A 21,847-nucleotide genomic window follows, 5' to 3' on the forward strand; every position below is an offset into this window, starting at 1 on the left:
CTGTGGTCGAGCAGAGGTTCTCTAGGGGATAAAGAATATACATTCCAAAGCGCAGTATTAGCGGTGGAGAAATTTTTCCGAGGAAACGGGCTGTAGTGCGCGTCCGAAAAATCCGAGGTCATCCGGATACACGCGAAAGGCTACAAATCCAGAGGGTCGATTAGCATTGTGGATTATTGCCACATGATCCGAGAGGTACCCGTGATGCGAGTCCTGGGTTTGTGGCTTTGGATCGACGGGATAGCAGCACAAGCGCTCAAAACTATCAAATTCAGAACTCACAACGTAGCCCAAATGATACGTCGAGTGACGTTTCGATGATGGGCATGCTAGAAGACGGTACTCTGAGGCTTGTACAGGCCTTAGTGTTTAGTCGAATTACGTATGGCTTCCCTTACAAAATCTTGAACGGTGTAGAGGAAAGGCAGGTCAACACGATAATTCAAACCGTTTTCAAGGCGGCTCTGGGACTGCCTAAATTTACCTATAGGAAGCGCATGCTAGCTTTGGGAGTACATAATACTTTCGATGAAATCAGGCAGGCCGCCCTGATGCCACCTTGATATAGATGGAACGCCTCAGCTTCGCAAAACCTGGTACGGCAAAATTGGCGCGACGTAATCTCCCAGCATACCCCATTTATCCCACGAAACAGGCCGTAGCTCTTCTTTCTTCGGTGGGATCCAAAATTACAGTAGCTCCAATTTCCAAGAATATTCATCCCAAGTACAACCAGGAACGGCGCAAAGCACGCGCACAACATATTCAGTCGATGTACTCTAACAACTCTAGGTACTATACGTACTACACGGACGCAGCTATGTATACAGAGCCCACCGAGCAGCGCTACCAAAAGAGGTACGCCCTGACAGTCGTGAACACCATCTGCCAGCAGCAAATAACATCGTCGGCCACGGCGGTGTCCCTCACCTCGGCGAAATGTTAGCAGTGGCGATCGCCCTCGCTCACGTAGAGCGTTCGCATAGGAACTCGGTTGTGGTCAAGGACACCCTGGAGACATGTCGCATGTTTCTTAATGGTCACATGACTTCAGCTAGCTTCACGATAATTCTCAAATCTTTCAACCACCGGCATCGCCTACTCTTGTGCCCGGGACACTCGGGATACGTGGGAACGAACAGGCTAACGCTTTAGCTCGAGGGTCTACCAACCGAGCGATGGCGTCCTCTTCTAATCCCAACCACTCGCACTATCCCTCTGAAGATCGCACCAATTTCATTGCCAAAGGCATCGTTGCTCATCAGGGCTGAGTCCGCAGAAAATACCCGCCACCTAACCCAAGACTTAGCGCGGAAGAGGCCAGCGATTGGAGCAAAATACAGACTGGGGTATTGCCCCATCTATAATTGCTAAACGTCATGTATCTCACCCGCTATAGAGCCAACTGCCCTTTGTGTGGTGGCATACCCACCCTAATACATGTAACCTGGCAGTGCACTAAGCGCCCTCATAGGTCAAATAGCAATAACACAATGGAGCAGTGGGATGCACCGGCCGCCCGTTTCTACGTGGCCGGACAAAAGCCCTTAATTAGGCAGGTCAGGCAGGCGGCAGAGGCCAGTGGGGCCCTGGACTGGTGGGCACCGACCACCCCTCCTTAAAACCTCTTCCTTGCAAATATATATATATATATATATATATATATATATATATATATATATACGAGAGAGAGAGAGCAACATTATATATCCTTAAGATATCTTCCTCTCAAATAAAGTTTCTCTATATATACTCTGACCAACCTTTTCACTCCTTACGTTCCGCTCCAATTGGCTTGCTGATCAGCGCGAAACTTTTGAAATTACTCTTGCAAGTGAAGTTTTCTTTCTTCAATAGCAAAATCAAGTTTCTGAATTCGAGGAACAGAGAGCACAAAAAATAACACTGACGGAGGGGGGGGGGGGCACTCAGCCAAGGTTCCGTTGTGGAGGACTGTAACGCAGTGCGTGCTTCATAATGGAAGAAAATAAAACGAGTGAACAAAAAAACTTAAAATGAACAGTAGACTTAATAAACGTAGAATTTATGCGTTCTTGCTTAGAAGCACTAACGGTAAAAATACACCTTGACAAGCAAGCTGTCTTGCGATGAACAGAAGACAACGCAACAAATGGAAAATTTTAACAAACGAACATGAATTACTTGAGAATGGGTCGGCACGAGAAGTGGGCGCTCACACTCATGCTCATTCTCACCAATATTTTTTCGGTATTTTATGCTGACTTACAGTCATGTGTACTCACACTCACCAGCACTCACTCGTCGGTTCCTACTCAAGCCCACACACAATCACTTTCATTCAAACTTACCGCTGCCCGCTAATCACAGGGAAATCATTGTGAAGCAAAGAACAATGGGCATGGGTAGGTAGCTATACAATGTGAAAATATAGAGAATACACAATTACAGTAATTATATCCGAATGATTGCACGGTGAGAAGCAACAGTCACTTGTCACAAATATTGCAATCAAGATAATTATACAGAAGCGTTACAGAGCAACAAATACGGCAAATAACAATGGAATCAATTAGTGATGCGCTGTTGTTTGCAGAGGCAGTGCAAAAATAATTCTCGAAGTTTTAGATGCTTATGGTTATTAAGTCAGGTGAACTGTTACAAATATCAATGAGAACTGGGAGGCACGATTTATTAGTTAAACGAGTTAGTTGAACCATGACCACCAGTCCGTACTCATAGCTGCCCGAACCTCGTATTGCCTCGTACCAGCTGTGTTGCTTTAGGAATTTGGATGCTTTCACACGCTAATTATTACAAAATGCAATCAGTGAACTTCTACGACTAATAATTTGTTATTCGAACAAGAAAGAAGTTCGAGGGAAGATTGAAACTTGAACTGATGAGGATTCCGTGGTTGACTACTTCTGATTAATTAATCAGTTAATAGTTGGTTATTAATAATTATTTGTTGTACATTGAAGGTCTCTGAGATTGCATACTACATGAGGGATGGGTGGAGTTTAACAAAAGAGTGACTCGAGAACATTCTTGAGATGATGTATGTTGGAGTGGTTCACGGCGTTGGCAGGCAGACAATTCCGCTTCTTTGCTGCTGTCATAAAAAAAAAGCGTAGATTGGCCGTAGTCTGCACCGTGCGAAGACATACTGTTTTACTATAGTTTATGCGGCTGGACTGGCGATGGACTGGTAATATGGCTGAAATTACAATTGGCCTGTGATTTTAGTAACATAGTAACTCTTGTTAGTAAAAGAAGAAACAATTGGTGCCCATTTGTGGCAAAAGAAGTCAAGTGTGGATAAAGCGTTCTGTTCATGAAGCAGATTACTCCATTTGCAAGAGGGCGACGTTGAGGTAAAAAATAAATTCTAGAAGAACGCGGCTTACTTAAACTACCGAAATAGGAAGAGTAAGCTGAAACTCAGCTCAGCACTTTCAAAACCGTAAACGGACACATAGTTAGAAGGGTGGTCATAGGAACAGCTTTACAACTGCGATGCATAGCAACTTTCGATAGGAGCACATAAAGTTTCCCAAAACCGTAATGACACCACGCACCATAATCTGCGAATAAACCGCAGATACATTTAAGCTCCTGAACCAACAGGTTCATATTTCTTGCACAGCAATCAAAATGAAGCCGACATCCCATTTAGAAAGACCTGGAGTATAAACAGGAAATACATATATAGAACCATTGTGCCAGACAAGCAGCCTTCTAGCCAACACAACTTAAGAAGATGAATTAAAGGCAGGCAAGGGTACTCAGTGTTATCCTGCTAGCCTAAAGTGATCAAGTAATGAGGTTGTACGCTAAGATGAAGTAGAGTCAGACTCAACGACCTCCTCGTGTCCGATATTTTCGTGTGTGTTCTCACTGCACAATTGAGAACCGAAGGTCAAGAAACCTACTGAGTGTTTTTTCACGTTCGCGAAACGAGACGTTTCAATAATATTGGCAGCCTTCCCTTGCAGACCTCAAAGGCATTTGGCCTTGATGATACCTGTTTATGTACGGAAAGTCCGCTTTTGCTATATGTGGTTTGTTTGTTTTTCCTCGTGAGATATGAACGGAAGCGCTTTTCGATGTGACAAATAGCGTGCCCTCGAAGAACCGGCTGATGCCGCCTCTCCTGCTCGTGCTATATATCGCGAAGGATGAGACGAGTCGTTAAAGCAGCGCATTTTATCACCGTAGATGTATACACTTCCGCAGATTCGTTCCATATTAGGCTCCATATTATAGGATGATGGTTTGCTATCTTCTGTCATTTTTCATATGGTTTATTTACTACTTTCAAAGTATCGAAAAAATATTTGGTTGAGCCACGAAAATCTGTTGAGTCCCTTTGGAGATAAATCACTGTCGTCATATCAAAGAGCTCGAAGCTTAGAGCTCCACTCCCGTTTTGACGTGTAAGCATACATATCAGTGCATGAGAAAGGGTTCTGGTTCCCTTACAGTTTGGGTAACTGCTCGGTGTCCCACCTCTCAGGAGCGGTTGCAAACAACCCCAGTGTAGAATTACAGCGTTTCACCTGATCACTTTTACATTGTAAACTCCTGTTATATCGGTATTTGCAAGACTCTTCAAGTTAAGGACACCTTCAATGGGCCCTTTCTATGGCCGCAACCGAATGTGCATTACTGTTGCCTATTCATTCTTAAACAGATAACCGCAGTCACGTGAGTGCTGCGAGTGCATTTGCTCATTTTTGTGTGCGTGTATGCATGCTCCAAAACCGCAATGCCTGTGCCAGAAAAAAAATGTGCTCTTGAGCGTCTACGATTCTCATGCCCGCGCACTCTAGTGCGGTGTTGACCTGCCAGCCACAAAATGGTTTTCGAAGCGTTCCTCAGCAATGTTAACACGATCGCATAAGCGCGAGTTGCTCTTCCCTATGCCAATGGTTTAATGTTTCTTGGCAGAGTGTGGGGGCTACCGAAAAACAGCATCTGGAGTGAAAGCTTGGTCAAAAGATGGCTACTTTTTCGCCATGCTATGGTGCGGTGATGCAGAACGCAGCTTCCTAATGCAGACGCAAAATTGGGTGGTCCGATGCAGCAGACAGAAGTTGTTTTTTTAAGCGCACTGTTTGCGTACGGCATATTAGTTAAATAAATGCGTACAGTCCTTTGTGAAAAAGCTGAACAAAGAGTCTTATCGTCCAGAATTAAGCGTTCGTGTTGTCTCCGTATCCTGACATCTCTAAACACTTTATCTCTCGGGGTCTTTCCCTCAGAACGCAGCTACAGCAGATAGACGCCTAGAAATGAGTAAGAACGAAAGGAAAGCAAACCGCCACTAGGACACCACCTCCCGTTCCGATAGGGCGGTATAATGTCATATCATGGCACGATGAAAGTGAGAACTTGTATTACACATAGCATGGTTCTATTGACTGCTTGACTGCCAATTATTCTCTTTTTGCATAAATTTGCATTGTGAAACGATTCAGCGCAGAGCATAGCCGTTTGAACAAACGTCCCTGGCTTCCGATTGGGAGGATTTTCAGAACTCTGACAATAAGAGTCTGGCGTTGGTGTAAATTTTTTTCTAGATTGCACAAACCTGGCCATGAGGACGGCTAATACTCGTGCTGTCAAGGTCGTAGCAAAAGCAGGAAGAGCATAGTGTTTGTGAAATGTAGTCATAGACACATTTTGTTGCGCTAAGTGTGGTATGTATGTAAAACACCAGCTAATATCTCCAACAAAAGTCTTACGCTATAGCTAGATCGCTGTTTTACACCCTTCGTGAGTGCATATAAACATTGTTCATTGCCATCGTGAGTAGTCGTCGTTCTCGCTAGAAAGGGCTTGTAAATTCGACAGCGGTGGTATCAGGCGTTCCCTGTGCTTTGTCAAGTCCGACGTATGCTTCAGACAATCTCAGCTGCTGCAGGCTAATCTTCACTGCTTAGCAAGACAAATCGAAGCGAGCCTGCAGCATCTCTTTCCTCTGAATTGGTGCTATCAGAAAAGAAGGCTTAGTAGAACTTGCTGTTGGGCTGGTTGGTAATTCGTCATACTTAAGTAATTAGGCGCAATCTTGCTCTCCCGCATTCATGCACACACTCGCGCGCGCATACACCCAAGAAGCGCTGTGTGTGCGGGGCATTCCTGAGTGTATCCATGCGTGGGCGTGTGCGCGTTAATGCGCGAGTGAAAAATTGTGCCTAATTACATCAACAAGAAAAAAAGGCACAGCGACCAGAAGCCCGTCGAAGCGAGCGCTTCCTGCGAAGATGTAAAGCTTTCGCGTCCCCCCCCCCCTCTTGATTTCCGCTTGCAAGAAGGGATTTAGCTAATGTATTGAAATGGAAACGGACGCCCCGTTGTCTAAGGCTAATGAATGCGCCATTTCACGCATCATTTGCCTCAAAACTACCACGCTGAAAAACTTGATTGGTTTCAGCGCTCCACCGGAAGACTAAGTTACTTGCGGTCCTCCCCAACCTGATACATGGACCCTTCCCGGCCCACAGCTGCCTTCGCTTTCTTTCCCATCTTTTGCAGCCACTGCGCTCTTGGATATATATTTTACGGGAATCCTGATATAGATATTTCACTCTTCCTCGTGGTGCTGTATACGAACAAACCGATGCGACCGTGACGGATAGAGCAAATAGGCAGTGCGTGAAAGCACAAGACGACTCGAAATCAAATTCCAAAGACAGCACAAGTCATCACCTTTTTTTTTACGAAACATTCAAAATGTGAATTCAAATGCAAAGTGACTGATGCGCAGATAATCAACTCGTGTATTTTCGCCCAAACTTCGAACACCCGGCCTGAAGCAGAAAATTCATGTATTGAGGCAACTACTGGGCTCGGTTTCACTTAGGAACGGCGCTCTATTATGCAGAGCGAAGTCTGTACATCGCCATTTATTGGCGTAAGGGAGGTGTACACGTCAGAGCACCTCTCTGAAGCTAGAGCTCACTGGAATGCGCTTTCACGCGCACTACTTTAAAGTTCTTAAGGCTACATTCACCTACAAACTTACAAACAATAAAGAAGAAATTGCGCCTCAGTGGGGAGTTGTGCACATATGAGTCAACCAAAAGAGCACGCTAACATTCCGTCCAATTGCATGGGCCTAAGTGCTTACGCCTTGCAAGCGTGTAAATGCGTCATAATAAGACGTTTGCAGATTCTTTGATTATCGTTCGACACACGTAATGTATGATAAACACAAACGCATTGATGATAACAGCATGTTCATCATACCGGTTTTATGGAAGAAGGCAGGCCGAGGACAAAGAAACTCCGTGTTTTACCTTTGGCAGTCCTCTAAACACTACTCGCTCCACACTAATGCCAGTAAAAATAAACTTAATCAGTGTACTGATTGTCTAGAGACTTGTTGTACACCTTTATCCTTTCCTCTAGACATGTCATTCTGACTATATAAAGTCTACATAGCCTACGGACAGTAGTCCTTAAAAAAAGTGTTTCCTTTGATCGCGGGCCATACATTGCATAACCAGCTGTTTGCAGAACAAAAACAAACCATAATCGTTTGTCAATGAGCAATTCAGCGACAATCTACAGTCAACAAAGGAGAGCGTGCAAAGAATTTATCAAGACTTCATGAACAATTCCCTTGCGAGGTAAAACGCGCGCGTGGATGGCTTTATTTCTTGTAAGCATTCAAGCAGCGGTTTCCTTTTTTTGCTATAGCACTTCAATTAAACATGCATTGTTTCACGTCTCTTAGAATGTCGAGTGGGTTGCAGAAAGGGCAAACTAAGTCGTCCCTTATAAAGGCATGACGAAAGAGCCGATGCGAAAGGCGAATGCTAACAAGTACAATGCTTGATACATATCACGGCGCTCGACTGCTCATAATAGCGATACCAATGTTTGTCGAATCAGGCGAAACAAGCTACAGGGGACTCTGCAGTTACATAAACGAAGCGTTTGAAATACCAAAACGAATTACAACATCAACTAGACACAGAAAGAACGAATATAATTCAAAATGAGGAGCTCGGAGTCATTTCATTCATCCGGCTATAAGGGCAGCACCTTCGTTTGTTGAACAGCCCACAGAACGGCGTGGTGCTTTCATTCTGGCAAATGCGGCCGCGACCGCTCTCTAGCTGTACAGCATTGCCCGGAAATGATGGAATAGGAGGCACTATACATTCAGGCGGTGAAGTCAGTGTAACAGTCAATATGTTCGACATTAGACGGCTGAAGCATTGACTACGATTGCCCGTACTTTACGTTTTTATGTTTTACCAAGTGATTATCAGCGGATTTTATGGAACGGAACGTAAACGGCGCGTAATCTTTTTCGTTCCACGCTTTGGCGCAACCAACCGCAACGTCACCACTCCTGCACAAAGGCACTCCTGGCGCCCCTTTTATGCCACCCTCTTACAAGTGCTTCCCCTGAAATCTCCATTTATGGTGAATTCGCTGACACCACGAAAGATTCAGTGAAGTGATTCGCTCACATTTTCTAGCTTTCAAGGTCTATTATAAATCTCTAGGTGAAATGTCACCTTTATATATGGGTCTTACTTAAAGAAAGAAAAAAAAAGTATGCTCTTGTGGAGAGAAGGCGTCACGGTGAGAGGCTTCCAACTTTTTTTGCTTGGGAGTATGTCCATTAAAAACTCAAGTGTTCGCTGCAGAGGACTAAACCATCGGTAAAGGCCAAGTGCCTGGTTCTCCTCTGAAATAACCTCTTCAACACTGGGCCAGCCATTCTAGGGTGCGGGATCTGTCTGAATCTGCATTTCCCGTGCGACCAAATAGCTGCCACATGTAATCTACGTTGTACTACGAAACTCACTTTGCATTAGAGTTTTGTTTCCTATAAACAGCAAGGAAAGTTTAGATGAGTCTATTTCTTTGCAAGAAACATCATTACCATTAGCAAGGACATAAGGCGTAGCCGCATGAATGAATAATTTTATGGTAATTTACAGTTTGTTTTCCTTTGATCTTTTTTGCCACAAACACAATAAACCAACAAGTCGAATAGTGCTCAAACTATTAAGATATGAACGGAAGCCTAGGAACATACAGGAGCAGAAAAACCTGCAGCCCACAAATGCTCTTCAAAAGCTACCACATTTGCTTTCATCAAAGGGCCAATTTATTGTGCACCAGCACTGGAATTAAAAGTTAGTGTGGTACGTTTCTGCAGTCACTAAAGCATCTATGTTTCTGTTATTCTTTTTTATTTAAAGCATTCCCATATATTGTCGTGTGATATTTCATGCTGATGACATGTACCCAATGTCCTTCTTTCTCTTGCCTTTGTCACACATTCTACGACTTGTCCTGCGTTTAAGCTTTCCTTGTGCGGTATCCAATGTTAATTATGTGGTAAACTTTGTGATATATTCTTGCGCTTTTCAACTGACGAGGAGCAGCTGACAACAAAGCACCGTGCCAACATTTCATTATATAATCACTTCAAGAATAATAAAAGGCAAACCTGACGCTATGCACGGTATTGAGGATATAGCGCTCAGCAGCTGAGCGTGAGGTCACGAATTCAATTCGCGGTCTTGGTGGTCCCATTATGATTAGGGTGAAATCTAAAAAAAGGCGATCGTGCAGCGAGTTTTAGTTGTACGTTAAAGAAAACCCAATGGTTCAAATTACTCACTAGTGCTCCACTATACGGCATTCCTCGAAGTCCACTCTGCAGGTCGACGACGTTAAAAACGACTACGTTCCTAGAAAAAGAAAGTGTGCGGAAGCCATCGACAGTGATCATCAATGTAAGCCAATAGGAGAACGCTTTTATAAAGGTGGTCACTTTATTTAAAAAATTATGCACTTGAAGAAGCTTATCTGTTTCATTGAGGATACTTAACTAGCATATGTTGTTTTATTGAGTAATTTCGTAGAATATAGAGCCATCGACCAGCACATCTACAGTGGTATAGCAAAGATAGCTATACATGTCAGCCGACTCGCGATGCGCTTATTGTCTCCAGCCACGTGAGCACCTGCGTGGATGCCGACAGCCATCCTCTTTTCACGGAACTGCCACAGCGTGAGATGGCGACGTGAGAAAAAGTCGGTTGTCCTTCCCGAGCGGTCCAACACACAGCATCTAAACCTTCAGACGTCTCGAAGATCTCACGCAAGAGCACGCGCGCCTCAATGAGGCTATTTGGTCGGTGTTAAGTGCCGAATAAGCCCCGCAACTCGGGTGCGCGAGTGTAAGCGCTGTTAGCATCGGAAGAATTTGAGGTTGGCCTAGTTGATGTTTACTGCATAGCACACTGACCGCTATAAAAGACGAGGACAGGAGAAGAGAACACAAAGATTTCCCCTCTTAAGACGGCAGGGTTCCTCGACTCGATCGTTACGTAACGCCAGTGGTGGAAACCTTCCTGCAGAAGGCGAAAGGATCTAGGAACAAAACAAGGGTGAGGACGGCCACTATAGTCATAAGACCTCAAGTCGTACCGTATAATCATAGGGTAACTCACAGCCTTAGGATGGTGGCAGGCAGGTTCGGAGTCCTCCTTGTCTTTTCAGCCCCTTTTAAGCTGGCGCGGCTTTGCCTTCGTACCTCCGGTGATCCTAAAAGCAGGCAAGGCTGTGGCAAGAAATGGAAATGGAAATTGAGTTAATTTCCATATTGAATAGGAGAAAGTCCGAACTAAAAAGTGACAGTTTATTCACTTGACAGAGGTTAGGACCCCCTTTACAAGTCATACAGTAGGATAAACCAGTGATACTCCTAACATTTCAAACATAATGTGAGCACAAGAAGCGTTAAAAACAAAATAGCATACATTTCAATATCGAAATTTCAGGCACGAACTACTGTTTCACATATTGTCTGTAGGAAAAAAATCCAGAAAATACAAAGAATTGCAGGGTTATATGCATGAAATGAAATGCCCATAATGAAATGCATATAGTATTAGTTTTCAGACAAGCACGTCCACGAAGAACAGGTGGTGCCATGAATGCGTCACAAAGATCGAGCGCAGTGTGTTTTTGCTGACAGTTGTGAGATCAATCTCTCGTTCATGAAAAAAAAAAGAGTAGTACAGGTATGCTGCGTTGAAGCATTTGTTCTCCATATTTCGTTCGACAAAATGGCACTTTCCAATACGCTTTGATGCGTGCGTTGTATATCGGTGTCCTAATCTTCAAGTGCGATAACGACGTTATGGTGTCTTCTCTAGTATTTATGCTATGTTTACATCGTATGGCCATGCCCAGAAGCAGCATGCCAAGCCGTATGACAAATGCAGTGTAGGAATAGAAATTCCCCTGGCGTGTCGCAAGTCTTGCATATGGCAGTCGGCACGGCGCCGGAATGATCGAGCCAGGGAACATGAACGAAAGTTAACTAAAGACGAATTAGTGCACTTGCCCGCGCACTGCAATGCCTGCCTCTGTAAACCACGTTTCAAGGAAATAAAGATTCTGGGGAGGAGCCAGGACCAGACTGCTTGCGAACTGATGGAGCCGTATCTTATAAGTAAGAATTGCCAAGACTGTGTTAGTGATACTTCCATTAGGCTGTTTCACTCCGAGATAGAACTTTTTTAAAAGTGTCGCCCTAAGTGGCGGAGCTTCTCAGGACTCTTTTAATAAAGTTCTTCAAATCCGTATAAGTGGTCGCCCCACTGGGCTCTATATTGAAACGTGTTACTGTAAATAAATCAGTAGAAAGTTACCCCATATGTCGCCGTTTCGTGCTCTCTTCCCCTGTCCTCGTTTTTTGGGCGGCCAATATGTTATGCCGTAAGCATCGGCGCCTTTGTGCCAGCCAGTTAAACTCCGACCACCAACCACGTTGAAAACAAGCGAAAGACCCAAAGAAAGCTATTTGCTGAAAAACAGCCCTTAAAGTATTCTCAATAATACTTCGAAATGCAATCAAAACTGCGACCAAAAGGCAGGCGCCCCCATAAGTGAAAACGGAATCGGCAAGCAGCTCAGCCACTCGGCAGGGACGCTACGAGAACCACGGTCAAGAGAGGGGCTTTGCTGGAAGAGAGAGGGGGTAAGCTTTATTTTGATCTAGACAGAGAGCACGGATCAACCCGTAAATGCGCCATCTGCTTGCCGCTGTCAGCCTCGGGAATTGAGACTGCAAGGACTTTTCTCGCTCCTTTCCTCTTTTTTTTATTTATTTAATTTTATTTATTCATACTGCAGGCCAACATACTGGCCCATGCAGGAGGGGTAACACAGTTGACAAGGTAATAACAATGCAACAAAGATAATAAAAAAAATGTATATATAAACAGTGCATGAAAATGATGCATCCCTAGCCACGTTACAAAAATCACAATGCTTCCCTTAGCACAGTAACTACAACAAAATAATCGCACATTTGAATTTATATGTGGATCAAAACGCTGTGCCAAACAACAATCGGACACTAAACATAATTAAATACAGGAAATTTCACATATGAAAGCGAGAAAAATAGTGAAAGAAATTGTGTTTATGGTTGTGTTATCTTATGAGAAAAATAGTTTTCCAACGCATTTGTGAAGTTCCCCGATTGAAGTACTTCAACAGGGAGAGAATTCCATTCGTTTATAGTACGCGGATAAAAACTATTCATGTGAGATTTTGTTTTAGCAAATAATGGCGTAAGGGAAAAGTTGTGTCTATGTCTTGTTTTTCGTGCATTAAGAGGCGTTACATATTGAGGTATTTGAAGCCCGATTTTTCCATTTATGATGTTATGTAAAAACTGGAGACGACTAACTTTACGCGTGTGTTCTAGTGAATAGATTTTATTCCTAAGCATTAGTAAGGACGGGGAATCCTCTCTTTTATATTTTCTAAAGATAAATCTAACGGCCTTCCTTTGTACACGTTCCAAATTCATGATGTTCTTTTTGGTATGAGGATCCCATACAACCACTGCGTATTCAAGTTTCGATCGCACGAATGTGTTATATGCTAAAATTCTTGTGTTTACCGGTGCCTCTTTAAGTTTCCTTTTCAAGAACCATAATTTCCGCAAAGCTGCTGAACATGTAAGGGAAATATGGTCTGAGCAGGAGAATCTGTTAGTGAATGTGACGCCTAAGTATTTGTATTGTTCAACTTCAGTTATTTTTGTGTCGTTTAGAACATAGGCAAATATACTAGGTTCCTTTTTCCTTGTTACTCGCAGCAAGACTGTTTTATGTACATTTAATGCCATTCCCCAAAGTTTGCACCAATTGGAAATTGCCATGACCGATTTCTGCAAGCATGCGTGATCGTTTCGTGAAGCGATTTTTTTAAATATGACACAGTCATCCGCAAATAGATTGACATGCGCATCATCGGGTATTGCGTCTATTATATCATTAATATAGATCAAAAATAAAAGAGGTCCTAATAAGCTGCCTTGCGGTACGCCTGAAGTTACCTGACGGACACTTGAGGAACATTTATTAATTTCTACGAACTGCTGCCTGTGTCGGAGATAGGCTTGGGTCCATGATATAATATTTAATGGAAGACCAATGCACTCGAGCTTGTAGATTAATTTTCCGTGGGGTACCTTATCGAACGCTTTGCTAAAATCTAAACAGAGCATGTCAACTTGTCCGGACGAGTCAAGTACTTCGGAGATTTCATGAACGACTGACACAAGCTGAGTTGAAGTCGATAACCCCTTTCTGAACCCATGCTGTAGTGGGGATAGGACATTGTGATCTGTCAAATACTGACGAATAAAGCCTGCAACAATGTGCTCTAATAATTTGCTGCATGTGCTTGTAATGGAAACAGGACGATAATTTGACACTGTGAGGTGATCGCCCTTTTTATGAATTGGGACAACTCTTGCCTTACGCCAATCTGATGGTAGCTCTGCTAAATGTAAGGATAATTTGAAAAAATCTTTTAAGAATACACATATTTGTTCCGCATACCTTCGTAAAAACGCACTCTTCCCTTCCCCGAGGCGCTGTGCCATGCTCCCTGAAGAGGAAGAGCCAGCCCCGAGCAAACTCCAATGCGGCCTATTCAAATACGTGTAGAGCGTAGAAATGCCTGTTATGTGGAATCCTGCGGACCGATTGGAATGCGGTTTGTTGTACTTGGGAAAGAAAAATAAATTTTGGTGACCAGCAGAATTGTTATTTAGGACGCCAACTTTTCTACAATGATTCACAAATATCGACAGGTGAAAAAAAGAAAGAAATAAAAGCACCAACTCATTTTGTTGTAGCGCAAGCAGAACGACAAGGACAAGAGAAAGGCACATTTTGGACACAGTGCTGTGTTTGTCAAATGTGCCTTTCTGTTGTCGTTGTCGTTCAGCTTGCGCTACAGCAAAACAAGATATGCCGCACCAACAAGCCCTATAGCTATCTTCATAGAAGCACCAAGTTTTCAAATGTGCACCTCCACATTAAACAGAAATATCGCAGTTCTGTAAGCTTTATTCGTTAGACCATCTAAAGTGCACAAACTTATTTTAATAATTTCTGTCTTACGTGCCTGTTTACTTACGAAGATTTTGCAAACGTTTTACTCACGTTTCAGTGTCATGTTTGAAAGAAATTTATAATGCATCAATATTGTCTGCTGTAAATGCACTATTAGGTGCAGTTTGCGTAATTGTGATATCGTTTATCATTGCTGAGTTACCGAGTTCTAGATGTAATAATGTCGTTTTTTGAGATATTGCAATTTTATCAATTTATATTGAAATATCAACAGTCTTAATAAAAAGGTTTGCTAGCAACAGTCACTACATTTTAACTGTTTCTTTTATATGCAACAAACTTTATGAAACTTGGTGCAGTCGTTGCAAGAAAGACAATGATGTCTCTCTTATCACGTATTTAGATAGGAGTTAAACCTTCCTCTTTAGGGTTGCAGAAAATAGTGCCTCTTCCTCTCCATAATTATTTTTGCTCTCTCCAGTGACGGCGCAGCGCACTTGTTCGTAACAAATAACATGTACATAATTATTCGCAATTAATTACGGTTTCTAGTAACCTTGCAATTTAACGGCTACATAGTTTACTCAGTAACGCTCATTGTAACTCAATTACTTCGTTCAACAACCAATTCATTCAACCAGTTACATTTTTCCAGCTTTGAACATTTACATTAGGCAATGACTGGTGCGTTCAAAAGGAGGAAAACGTACATTGGTTACCTTCTTACCACAATCAGCGTTCTGCAGTTGCGCTTCGATAGCCTGAACATGGCAGGCTTTCATATCTATCTTTTTTATACGTGACTCACACACGCGCCCTTTCGCGATTGTAACACGCGAACAGCGTCATTATGGTTGAATAATATGCAAATTTATATTTAAGAACCTTACAGATTTCTCTACCTTTTCGAGGAACGTGAACGTTAGCTCGCGTCTGTTACATTTAGTCGCTTGCGTCCACATGGCTAAAGGCGTAGGGATGAGGCCCACCAAATATCGGTCAACAAATTGAAACAGCGCTCTTACGGCGCTACAGTGACGGCCACTTCGAACTTTGATGCTGGACAACTTTTCAGTTTGTCACTGAAGAACTTAAAAGCGTTTTTCCCTAGCTGTCGCAACGATGAAGCGCTGCGCTTCAGAGAGGACTCAGACAACCAGCATCGCGGCATTGAGTTACCACTATGGTGGTGGTGGTGGTATGCTTAAGGAAGAGGTGGGTTTAGGTGAGCGACCGAAGGCGGCAACTGCTCCACCTGGGCGTCTCTTAAATGGTTACTACGGTATGTTACCACATGCCCGTGAAACCTGCCTCTCTTAGGAATGCAAGAAGACTTGAAGCTTCCGTGCAGACTACAAGTGACCCTTCTAGGAATAGAAGGTGCTGCAGGCACTCATATGGAAGCTCTTTCACTTGCGTGCTCTCAAGCAGAACACCCTTCAACATATATATTTTCGGCAAGACTACAGAACGTGTTCAATGTCTCCTGTCTCTTCACATCCTCTATAATTCGAAGAATCGATAGGCCCAGTCTTGAATAGCCATACGTATACGTATTCGCAGATCCTATCTTTTGAACAAGGTGTTCGTACTTTACAACACAGCCCTTCCCTCCAGCGCGTATATCGAGCGAGTTTTGGGCATTGCTGCGGATATCTTACGCAAGAAAACTACGGAATATTCTCCAAGAAAATATTGAAAAGCAATTGTTAGTAGAAACAAGCAACCCGCGATAGGCTGCAGGTGACGCATTGAAAGAGGCAACACAGCTCATTCTATTTACTGTATTTGTACAATGTTAACAAAGGTAGGGTGCAGAGTAGCATTAAAATAATCGATTACCTTTCAGTAATCGCCCAGTCACTTTCATGAGACTGTAAATGGTAACCGTGATCGTTTACATTTTTGAAAGAATTAATGTAGTGGTAATCTAACTTTTTTGTGTGTGAAGTGTACAAGTGTGAAGCGTAGTCAGTAAATTCATTAGCATGTCCAAGTATGGTTCCAGCCTTACCATGCTTTTTACACTTTCTCGTGCAGCCACGGTGCCTATTAATCACTCTTCCTGGTCTTTTCGTGATCACTTCCTTCTAAGGACTGAAATAGATTTCCGTACCGCGTCCTGGATCCCTTCGCGTCCCATAAATCATTTCGGCTGCTGCAGATTGGAGGTGATCACAAATTGGGCACTGATGGATTCCGTACTTGCCTTGTGTGCGTTTTGTTGTTGTTTAATAACTGCACACCGATGGCAAGGTAGGCTGCATATGCGTCGTGATCGAGTAATGCAGAGTTGGTAGCAAGTGTGTCTGGGCCACCCTCCAGGCACTAGCTTCTCTCGGTTCGGAGGCTGTCGTTGAGTGGCAGGACCTAATGCCATGTCAGCTTAGGAAGCTTGGCCGCGAAACGGGATGTTGTCAGGCTCCGGAGCAGTGCCTAGTGTCACCTTGATTTTGGGTAGCTTGTACCACTACTCCATAGCATCCTCAGAGCCCGGCCCCGAGTAGCGGGTTCGGCCTCTTCTGCTGCAGGCCTTTCCAACGGTGTGCACACCCTCTGCTTCACTTGCTCCTCGGTCCAACTCGCCGATAACGCTCCGTCTTGCCCCACCTTCAAAGCACGCCGTGAGCGAAGGAGCGTCCAATCAGCTACCGTTCTTGCCGTTTCCCATCAAGCGTGCTATGGTTCCAAAGCCAATGTACTGTTAAAGAATCATTTACATTCGATTCTATTAATTTTCATTGTCCTTAGCATCAAGTGGCCGATGCCAGTTGTAGCATTTCGGTGGCTTTCTGCGAGCCAATGACAAAGCTAAAGAGCAGGGGAAAATGAAAACAATTGTCACAATATATGGTCCCAGAACATCTTTTGATATCGATACTTATCTCCATATGTACGGTATGCCTGTTAGCTTGTGTATGCTTTCCTAGGGTTAGATATTGCCTTGTTAGAATTCGCTTATTCACTGTGGTATAATTGCCTGTATTTTGCGAGTTATAGGCCTGTTTCTTCTTCACTATGCTCTTAGGTTATGCTTAGTATTGAGTGCAATATCATTTACTGTTAAAGAACCTTTTCAGACAATGTCATACTCTTTGCAAACAGGGAAATGGTTGCTAGCAACAAGTAATGTCAGAAATGTGATGAGTTTGTGCCGACGAGCGACCACGTAGACCGGTAAGGTCTCGGGATCTTGCAGGAGAGGAAGAACCGACACTCGATCTCTTAGCGTAGTATTCTTTTAATAAAGTCCTTCGGAACGCTAGCCCATCCCGGAGCGTGCCAGCCGCTCGTGCCTCGTGTAGACGCGAGCGTCTACGTCATCTCTCGTGCGACGCCGATGCTGCTGCCGCTACAAGTTAAACGCATATGTCATTACACGTTTGTCATAAACATAATGTTAAATACGTGGACGTGAGTATGCTTAATTGCCTCAAATAAAAAAATCCATGCCCTACAAGTTCTTGATCTAGTAACAAAAGGCACAGTCTGTAGATACTAGACAGAAGAAGTAAATATGGGCAAGCTAGTTTGGCTGAGAGAGCTATTGTTTTGGATCTAGATTTGTTGTTACTGGGGAATCGGGGTCAAACATTTTGAGAAAGAAAGAAGACGACAAAACCAAGGGAGCGCTAGTTAACCTACGCGGGTTTCGTTTATCTGACTAAATCATTGTTTTGGACGCTGAGTTCATGTTAACAATGAGCATATACATCCTCGGAAACCCTTCGAGAGTAGCAGAAAATAAGGCTTCTCATGATAGCACCATTTCTGTGCACGCGAGAATCTGGTTACACATAGTAAGACTTCTCTGCACAAAGCTCTCGTATGTCAATGCGGGGCCACAAATGCCAAGAATGCGGGCAAGAAATTCTAGTACAATGGTACCTGGAGGGCCACGAAGGAAAAATAAAAAGGAGGGAATCACAAACGCTAAGTATAGGCCACAGTATAGGAGTAACTGAAAACAAGGCTCAGTATTCCATCATCATCGCTCCTGTATAAGGTTACGCATCCTACAGAGAATCATTTGTCTCTTGGTAAATCTTACCAGATCTCCGGAATCATTTTGACCGCTGCACGCAGAGATCATGTTCTCTAAAGGCTTTCTGTATTCGCCCGATTTCTCTTACAAGGCACGAGCCTCATCGGGTTCTGTGCTAAGATTCGTGGCGCTGCTTCAGCTTTTCAGAAGCCGTTCCTTGAGAAAAAACGTTCTATGCATGGTCTGTAGCAAGGAAACCAAAAAGAGCTTTTCGTCTTTCGGTGCGACAGTGCGGTCTTTCATTATGTGTACGTTAGAACAAATGTCCGGCAAAAAAAGAAACATTAACCGCTGTATAATGCACTCTTCGTAGCGTAAGACGACGAAGCCAGTGGGGCATGTATCTCAAGACAAATAATTTGAGCCATCCAGGAGCCAAATCATACCAGTGACGTATACCGGAACTCACTTTGAAGTAGTTAATGTGCGCTAATGTGAACTTCATTTTAATATACCACAGTCAGTTTTATATAGAGGGCTCGTGCCAAAAAAGGAAGTTCGAAATTCGCCTTCTTCATTTCACTTATGAGAGAACAGAAGATACAAAGCCGTCTCACACCATGCGTTCGACAACAGCCGAAATCTATGCCATACTGTCCACCTTAAACTTTATATGCTAACAACCTTGTCCACTGGAATGGGCCATCATAAGTTCTCTCAAGCGCCACTGCTTAGTGTCAACTACAGAAATACACAGCTGAAATGAACATGCTTTAGTGCGAAGTGCAGGCGATATACACAAAAGCGGCAAAACTTCAAGAAATTGCATTGCACTCAGTTCCTTGCCATTGTGGCATTCCTGCAGCAACAAACTCATCGATAACATACCACGCACGGTCCCCATTGAAAATGTTTCATTCCACTTCTCAAAGTGACGCACGCATCAGTTTACGTGAAACATCAGTCGAGTATGATCGGTCCAAGACGTTGCGCAAAGTACGCGTCTAGTTAACACAGAAGCGAAAACACAATATTATATTCAGCTAAAGGCCAGCCGGTTCGTCAAAATAGTAAATTTTGTGCCAGTCACTAGTATTTCCATGTCATCCCGTGATCCACGGCAAACCTTATCGACAAAGGGAATAAAGAACAGCGCGAAGGATAGAACCCAAGAAGTGACGAACGCCGTCAATAATTTGGTACTGTCTTTCGCGCTGCTTTTTTTATTCCCTTCGTCATGAACCAACAAGCCCAATTCAGCACACTACTTACCGAACCATCAGCTGAGTCACAGCGCGGTACCTATTCAAGACGTGGGAGTGTTACTACATTTGAACTGTGATATGATGTTATACATACAGCTCTGGACAAGTACATCAATATGACGTCATGATGCTAAGCCAAGGTACAGGACTTTTCGAAACGCGATCCGCTGAATGCCATGCCATGCATGCGTGCGCCCCGTGCAAGAGTTTGCGATGACGGCATGACCGTTCTTGAAACGTGACCTAGAGCACGCCATGTGCACGCGTCGGTGATCATCTAATGGCGACAGCCTTCGTCACACCGTTGCTTTTATATCTAGTTGACGTCATCACGAGTGCTCTACAATCGCCCCAATTTCACTCTCTCGATCAGGACACTTGCCCTTCCTCCTTTTGTCTCCTCGTCCATACATCCTGAGACGTTCTCTACCGACAGAGGGAGTTACATCAGACATGCAAAGTGGGCGAAGTAGCTAAAGAAAACCTTTCCGTTTAGTAAGGAGATTGTGCCTAGGCACTATGCACACAAAGTCCTCTCTTCCTATTGTAGGCAGTGTCGAGAGCTGCGCGTGCTCCTTCTGGAAATCAGAAGAACATACTCAATTTTTTTAGGTGTCGTGCATTTAGACATAGCTATAAAAGAATTGAGTGCGAAATTGTGCACTCTTGACAAAAGGGCACCCTTTATACAAAAAAAAACAAGGAAGAAAAATTTACTCACCATCCTGTCCCTGCGAAAGTCGATGTCCAGCGAAGCTGTCGAATACGACCACTACACCACTACAACTGATGAGGGGGGTATGCGATCTTTTACTGCTTCAGAGTAATGGTAATCCAGATTAATGGTAGTAATGGGAGATAATGGTAAATTTAACAGCACGCCGCGGCTCGTCCTGTTGCCGTTTCTTTTTCCCTTTGCCGCTCCTCGTATTCACGCTGCTCCTTGGGAGTCCTAACTATGCCTTGTCTACCCATAATGGTGCTGCAACAACAGTGAAATAAGTGGCTAGCGTGGTTCTTTTATATACGAAAGGCTAGTGACGTCACTCCCTACGTCGGAAGTTGCCATCGCCACGACAGCTTGCGCAACAGTAATCTCTACCAGGAAACGTATGTGGGGAGCGTTATGCGTGCTTCACATTGTTATCAGGAGTACCTTATCATTGATGATGCGGTTCGGATGCTTGTTTTATACTTGCTCTTTATTGAAACGAATGCAGTGCTGCATATTGTATGCGTGATTCCAAAGAATGTATCCATTTTTGCTTAACTTTGCAGTGTGCTTGAAGCCTGCTTCACCTCCGCCGCGTGTCGGCCCTTTATATCACTATACCTCCGGGATCAGCTCACATTTTTGCCCACGGACACAAAAATGCCGACCAACCAGACGCTAACGGCTTCGCTGTAAAACAGTGGGGTCATGGCCAACAACTGGACGCTCGCATGTGCAGCTGTCGAGACATTGCATTCATCACTCTCCAAGTATTTTTTTTTATTATGCAGTAATTTTTCTATCGGACGACTGTACGATAAGCTGACCAGATAGGCTTCGTTACGTTGCACATATTTGTAAATCAATAGATATTCAGTGAGACAAAATAATGACTGGACCCATATGACGCGCTTTAACATGTTCGTGCCTCGACTTCGCGTTGCGAAATCATTTCAGCCTAAGTTTTTTTGACCAGCGAAATGACTTTAAACATCGATTTACCCTCTGCCCTCTTTAAGGTGGCCAGAAATAACTTTGTGACCACCGATGTAGCTGCTACAGGTCTTACGCCAGTATAAGTATAGAACACATTTCAGCCTCGAACGGCTTTTCCGACCGACTGCCGCATCAAATGAGATGTTTTGCTCGGCAATAAAGTTCAGAAAGTTTCATCGCAATGAAGTATTCGATATCTCGACACTTATCGCGGCTGAGCTACGAAGAAGAGATTCAGCAAGCCTCGACACAAAGCGGTGACGTCAAACAACGCAATCTTCTACTTTTCGGAGTCTTCAGAAAGCCCGCTTTTCTCGATTTCAAAGCTCTTGCCACTGATCGACCCACTGTGTCGCCGGGTCAGTCCCGCCGGTCTCCGCTGGGCCGGCATCGCCAGCCTTGCACGCAATACCGTAATGAGGCGCCGTAGATTGTCCCGACGCGGGCCCGTCCTTCGACATATACTTCCGCTACGAGGAGGCCT

This window comes from Dermacentor variabilis, chromosome 2, assembly GCF_050947875.1.
Source record: "Dermacentor variabilis isolate Ectoservices chromosome 2, ASM5094787v1, whole genome shotgun sequence".
Classification (NCBI taxonomy): Eukaryota; Metazoa; Arthropoda; class Arachnida; order Ixodida; family Ixodidae; genus Dermacentor; species Dermacentor variabilis.